Here is a 7,320-nt window from a genome sequence, read left to right as displayed (position 1 = left end):
TTGTGCCATGTGTATCTGCTGTTTGGGAGCTGGTGTGGGATGAGAAGGAGTTTTCTTCTCTAGGAACGGATCACTTGCTGAAATGCAACATTGCTCTACAGACAACTGACAGGACGAACAGCAACTTTGAATAATTTTACTAATGCATAGTATCTATGGGACAAAAGTAGTACAACACAAAAGTTAACGCTGCTTTATGTGGGGATGATAATTCAGAACAGCGGGATCTGCTAGAGTTGTGATGCTCCTAAGATGCAAGTGCGCATGCGTTCACATCAGCCGTGTCATCCTGTTCATATACACTTATTAATGCTCCCTCCTCCACTCCCTGAAGGCCACCTCTGATCTAGCGTGATTGGATGGGTGAAAGCGTTGTGCCCTCTACACAGCTGTACCCTATCCAGATCAGTGATTCTCAGAGGAGGAAGGAACGATGCGTGTGTTTGAAGAGCAGTCATACATGGCTTCCCTCCCTCCTGAAGCAGCTTCACCGGTAGTCATAGAATTCACAACCTTCGTCTGCTAAATGACCTGCACTGTCAAAAGTTTGCATAAGCCAAATAGGAATGATGTCTGTTGAATCCATCGCCACAGTTGACCACATTCTCACAGTAGGGGTTGGCATCCGTCAGTAAACTGCTTTATGGGATTCTCGTGAAAAAACAGCACATTGCCTTACCTGATGTCACTTAAATTGCATAATGACAGATTACAAAAAAGTATGTTGTCAGTTTGCACAATTTTCTAGTATATACCTCATGGGTTTTGAGTTCGTTAGTGCTGTGTTCTTTCCTTGACCAGATATTTTCTTTGATATTGTGGGTAAAGAGCCATGGTTTGTGTGATGCTCGCTAAATAAATCAATGTTTTGTTCTAACTTCAACAGGGAGTGGGACTTGTGAAAACCAAACTTTTAACTCGATGTATTTGATGGGTGCCTCAGATGTCAATTCATAATGAATTACAATATGGACCCTTCAAAAATATGAATGTTGCCTTACTTAAGAATTTTAATTTGATTGTGTAAACCATTTATGTGGAAGTCCAAACCAATTAATTTTGTTAAACCAAAGTGAATATATATAAAGTTTCCATTAGAAGTAAAACGTAGCACTGACCCAGATGCAATTAATATAGAAGTTGAATGAATTGGAATTATATTTTTGAGAACTGAACTGTTACAGACACACCTTGTCAGTTGCTCTGAAGTCTCAGAGAAATATTGGTAATTAAATCATGTGCATGGAACCAAATGATGATAATCTTGAACAGAAGTGACATTTCTTAAAGAAATTGGCTCACCTGGCTCCTTGAAATGTTTTTTGTGAAATTCATGGAACCTTTTTGTGGTACTTAACTGAATAATCCCACAGACGGAACTGATGGCCCCTATATTTTGATTTAAAAAAACAAAACATTTCAGTTGTCCGTGTAACCCTACCTCTGGTTATTTGATGCTAGCTCTTCAGCAACATTAAGAATCAATATGTAAGATCAAGCCTAGCTAAATTATTTTTGATGATCCAGAAATTTCCATTTGAACTGTTAATGTTTGTTGTGCTTTACTTTTTTCACTCTGTTGCCTTCTTCTTCCCATAGGCTTTGTGTTCCAGATATTTTCTTTATTTACTGTGGGAGAGGTTTAAAAGTGTACATAGCTTTATTTTAAAAAGGTGAAAGTTTGGAAGCATATATGAAAATAAAGTTTTAAGACACCACATTGTGCAATTGTCCATCTCATCCTTTATAAACATGTAGCCTACACAGAAATACATGGCAATGCCTAAACACATGCTGAAAATCAGTGACGGCCCTGACTAAATGTGTGTGATTTTGTCTATTGGTTTTGTTTGAGTCCTGTCACGTGATTGGTTGTTGAAGTGCCTCCGCAGGAGGTCCAGGGCGGTGCGGCTGAATATGTGGCTCTCCCTCTCCTTCCTCAGCGCCGCCTTGGTCTCCTCTAGCTCCCGCTGCAGCCTCAGCAGGGCCCCGCTGGGCTCCGCCGCTGCCCGCCTCTCTACCTCGCTCTCCAGCTGGTCCTGGAGCCTCTTCACATCCCGCACTAAGTCGGCGTTCTCCGCCCGAGCTTCCTGCAGCTCTCTTGTCACTTTATTCAGCCTCTCGCCCAGCTTCCTCTTTCCCTCCATAGCGTCTCTGACCTGCGCCGCCTGCGTCTGGAGGTCGGCGGCCATGGCGAGGCCCTCCGTCTGCAGGGCTTTGACGTGCATGGCCCGGCGCGCCGCCTCCTGTCTGGCCCCCCGCAGCTCACGCTCCCTCTCGTCCAGCAGCTCCCGCGTCCGCCTCCCCCTCTCCTCCTGCCCGCGGAGCTCCACCAGGGCTTCTCTGAGCTGAGACCTCAGCCGGCTCCTGTCCTCCTCCGCCTTGCGCGCCGCCCCCCGCAGGGCGTCCAGGTCCCGCTCGGTCCAGATGCCCCCCCCGCTGCTCCCTCCTTCAACCGCCTGCTCCCGACCAGCGGCTACGCGACCGTCACCCACGCTCTCGTCGTCCGGCTTCCCTCTCTCTTCCAAGTCGTCCCTGGTGATCCTGCTGACCAGCGCCCCCTTCCTCTGCTGCTCCTCCTCCCGCTGCAGTCTGTGCAGCGTGGCCTTGTAGATGTCCTGCCTCCTGGAGCCCCTCTGGACGTGCGGGGGGCCCGCGCTGGCGGCCTCCTCCATTAGGCTCCGCAGGGAGAAGTGAGGGGGGAACAGGGTCTCCACCCAGTGACTGACCTCCGATTCTCCATCCAACCTCGTGGATATGTCTCCACCCTCCCTCTCAACCATGCCATCTAGACTCAAACGTTAGGTGAGATGGTTTGGTGGTGCTGTGTTATGATTTTAGCTATAGCCTATTATTCCAGAGATGGGCAGATTCTGCTGGTGCAATATCTTGTTTCATACGCTTAGCAATGTAAATATAGGCTAGGCTACATCTAGGCATCAAAATCCACCTCCCTCTGAAACCGGCTACGGCCAGCATTCAAATATGAACCTTCCTGCGCTGGAAACGGAGTCGTGCTACTGTAGACTGGCCTGTTCTGCTGCTGTTGTGACCGGTAACTAGGAGACTGCAACAATACGACCGAAGGATCAGGTTTCAGGAAGCGACGCGGGACGCAGCAACGCGGACGATTTGAAATCAACGCAGCTGTGCAGTAGCCTAGGCTATGCGAGGGACTGTTTAAACTAGACCCACTGGAACAGTATAGCCGACTATTCAAACTCCTGTAGAAGAGCATTTATATATTATATTTATAGATTTGATTGGCTAATTATTCAGGGAAGTTGCTTTGGGATTTTCACCGTTTTTCAAGAGAGCAATTAGCCTAGGCCTAGAACAAATAAAAATGTTATTATGAGAGGGAACTTATTAAAAAATCGAATACACAAACACCGAAGACATAGGCTTACTGTGTTTCGACAGACACGTTTTAGTCTAGTCACACCTAGGCCTAATTCAAAACGGCATGAAGAGATGGCCTAATTCAAAATCCAAACTTTAAAAAACAAGGCGGGAATATAAGGCTCATTGGTATGGAGGTAGCTGAGCTTCAGGCTGAATGTCTCTTCTTTGGAGCGGCTTGGTGGGGATGTGGGGGTAGGGTCTGCAGAGGTCACAGGGCACAAGCCTTCTGTGTCTCTTTTGACCACGGGATTTGAAGGAGGCATAACGAGGAGGACAATGAAACAAACACTGCACTTCTCCATCGGAGGTAAGTATTATTCTGTAGGATAGTGTTACAGATAAACAACACACCGAAGAAACGTCTGGCCATTAGAGACTATTGGGGTTAGCAGAACTCATAACTAGGCTAGGCTACTACACATAACTAAGATAGCGTCGTCTACTCATTTCCCCACCCCCACGCAGAGAAAAGAAAAAGATGGTCATACAATTTCATGCATGACGAACCTTTTTGTTGTCATTTCAGGAGAGCGAGAAGGGCTGAACATACAACATCTGCGTGGTAGGTAGGCTACTTTTACTTCTGAGACCGCAAGCTGAAGTTGCGGATAGTTTGTTGCCCCCTTTTCGCAAATACCCCACCACAATTCGAGGGCCGCTAAATGAGGTAGGATGTGTCATCTTTCACTAAACTAAATTCCTTAGTTTTCAGGTCTATTTTGAGAATGGAAGATCTGGAAGGACAATAGGCTATATTGTAGGCTCCTTAAAAACATGTTTTATAATTGATAGAATATCAGCGTTCATTATTTTTCTTCAAACCTTTCATTACCCATGTGGACTATAAATTAAATATTTTTCGTTTCATAATAGTCTATTCCAGTAGGCCTACACAACCTCTATATGCTGTTTCTTTTTTCAAAATAGAATAAAGTATTTTAAACCTATTCCTATAGGCTACTTATTTAGCCTATTTAAGCCTGTATCTCAAGCTTAAACAAAGAGGCAATCTTGTTGCATTAGGCTACAGGGGAACAAAAAGTCGTTTAAATCTAAATTGAATTTTAACTCTAATTAACTAATAAAGGTATTTGACACAAACAGTTGCTGAATATAATGGCGGACGTGGTTACCTTGTCTTTATGTTGGTTTGATATTGTAGATATTGTAGAGACCCATCACGTTCGCGCCTCTTTCCTAAACCTATACGACTAGTTGGTCACAACTTTAAGGTAACACACACATATTAATACTTAGCCTAATAATTTTCTAACATGTCTAAATCGTAACTTTTTGGTCTAAATTGTAGGCCTACTTGTATTGACCAATAATGGAGTAAAAACTGAATATCGACTGTTGCGCGGTCACGCTTTGTGTGGACAAACAAGTTTAATACGAAGCAAACGAATCACAATATTTTATTTGAAAGGAGCAAGAACAATATATCTTCAAATAATCATAAACAGACCCCGTTTTGGGTTCCATTTCGTACTAACAGCGGATCCATTAAGGCGTTTATTGCAAAGCAACATGTTTGTAGCGACACATCCTGCTGCGTGAATAACCCTGATGATAAAATGATGGTAGCCTATACATTCTGAAATGCTTAACGTGTAAAATGTTTATTTCATTCCTTAATTTGGAGTGTCTTTATTTCTGGCTTTTGGGTGAAAGTGAGATGAATAGTTGAGTTGTCTACCTTAAAATACAAAATATTTTCATGTTCATGGAATCTGATCCTACTCTTATCTTCCTTAGGTGACAATTTCACACTTCTGCTCCCTCTCATGGAATGGTAGACCAGATCTACCCCAGGCCTGACCACATCTACCCCAGACATGACCACATCTACCCCAGGCCTGCCTACATCTACCCCAGACATGACCACATCTACCCCAGACCTGACTACATCTACCCCAGACATGACCACATCTACCCCAGACCTGACTACATCTACCCCAGACCTGACCACATATACCTCAGACATGACCACATCATCCCCAGGCCTGCCTACATCTACCCCAGACATGACCACATCTACCCCAGACCTGACCACATATACCCCAGACATGACCACATCATCCCCAGGCCTGCCTACATCTACCCCAGACATGACCACATCTACCCCAGACCTGACTACATCTACCCCAGACCTGACTACATCTACCCCAGACCTGACTACATCTACCCCAGGCCTGACCACATCTACCCCAGGCCTGCCTAGATCTACCCCAGGCCTGACCACATCTACCCCAGCACATCTAAAAAGACTTGAACATGGCTTAATGGAAGGTATGGTTCTCCAGCTAAGGTGCATCTAGTGTAGTTAGTGAAACAGATTGGTATCTACTGCCCTGGCTGCGCCTTCTGGCTGGAGGACTTGTACTACACCAGGTCAGACGCTTGGTGACGCCTCCATCTTGTTCCACACTTCTCAGTTCATATGTTTACTGTCCTTTCACTGCACATCCCACTTTGCACCGGTGTGTTCTCTCTCAAGACCCTGAAAGCTGTGTGTATGCGTGTGTGTGTGTATGCGTGTGTGTGTGTGTGTGTATGTGTGTATGTGTATGTGTGTATGTGTGTGTGTGTGTGTGTGTGTGTGTGTGTGTGTGTGTGTGTGTGTGTGTGTGTGAATGCGTGTGCGTGTGCGTGCTGGCAGTGTTAAAGTGCTCACAGTGCAGGTAGTACTTGTGGATCTACCGCATGGTGTGCACTTCTAGCATTGCTGGTCACCCTCTCTTTTGGGCCCAGCTGAAGCGTTTTGGAAGCAAGGCCCAAGGATGGGGTTCACAGTGAGTTTTAAAGCAAGGCCCCAGGATGGGGTTCACAGTGAGTTTTAAAGCAAGGCCCCAGGATGGGGTTCACAGTGAGTTTTAAAGCAAGGCCCCAGGATGGGTTTCACAGTGAGTTTTAAAGCAAGGCCCCAGGATGGGGTTCACAGTGAGTTTTAAAGCAAGGCCCCAGGATGGGGTTCACAGTGAGTTTTAAAGCAAGGCCCCAGGATGGGGTTCACAGTGAGTTTTAAAGCAAGGCCCCAGGATGGGGTTCACAGTGAGTTTTAAAGCAAGGCCCCAGGATGGGGTTCACAGTGAGTTTTAAAGCAAGGCCCCAGGATGGGGTTCACAGTGAGTTTTAAAGCAAGGCCACAGGATGGGTTTCACAGTGAGTTTTAAAGCAAGGCCACAGGATGGGTTTCACAGTGAGTTTTGCAGGTTTGCTGTCAGCCTGTCAACAACTGTGCTGTGCAAATCCATGCAAAACTCTCTGTGGCTCAGAGTCAACGGACTGAAAGATTGAATGAGAATGGTGTTACATTTCTTCAGAATAGCAATAGCCGACTATCACGTAGAGCATGTGCTACAGTGAAGCAGATTAGATTTGAGGCCTTCTGGGTCCTAGTATCAGTAATCATTAGGATAGGTTTATGTATCAGTAATCATAGGATAGGTTTATGTATCAGTAATCATTAGGATAGTTTTGTGTATCAGTAATCATAGGATAGGTTTATGTATCAGTAATGATTATGATAGGTTTGTGTATCAGTAATCATAGGATAGGTTTATGTATCAGTAATCATAGGATAGGTTTATGTATCAGTAATCATTAGGGTAGTTTTGTGTATCAGTAATCATAGGATAGGTTTATGTATCAGTAATCATAGGATAGGTTTATGTATCAGTAATCATTAGGGTAGTTTTGTGTATCAGTAATCATTAGGATAGGTTTATGTATCAGTAATCATTCCTATCAGTAATGATTATGATAGTTTTGTGTATCAGTAATCATAGGATAGGTTTACGTATCAGTAATCATTAGGATAGTTATGTGTATCAGTGATCATAGGTTTGTGTATTGGTAATCATTAGGATAGGTTTATATACATGTATGGGGGAAAAATGTTGCTTGGTGAGC

This window comes from Borostomias antarcticus (genome assembly GCF_949987555.1).
Source record: "Borostomias antarcticus genome assembly, chromosome: 14".
Lineage (NCBI taxonomy): Eukaryota > Metazoa > Chordata > Actinopteri > Stomiiformes > Stomiidae > Borostomias > Borostomias antarcticus.
The sequence above is the reverse complement of the archived record's forward strand: the minus strand, read 5'-3'. Positions refer to the sequence as shown.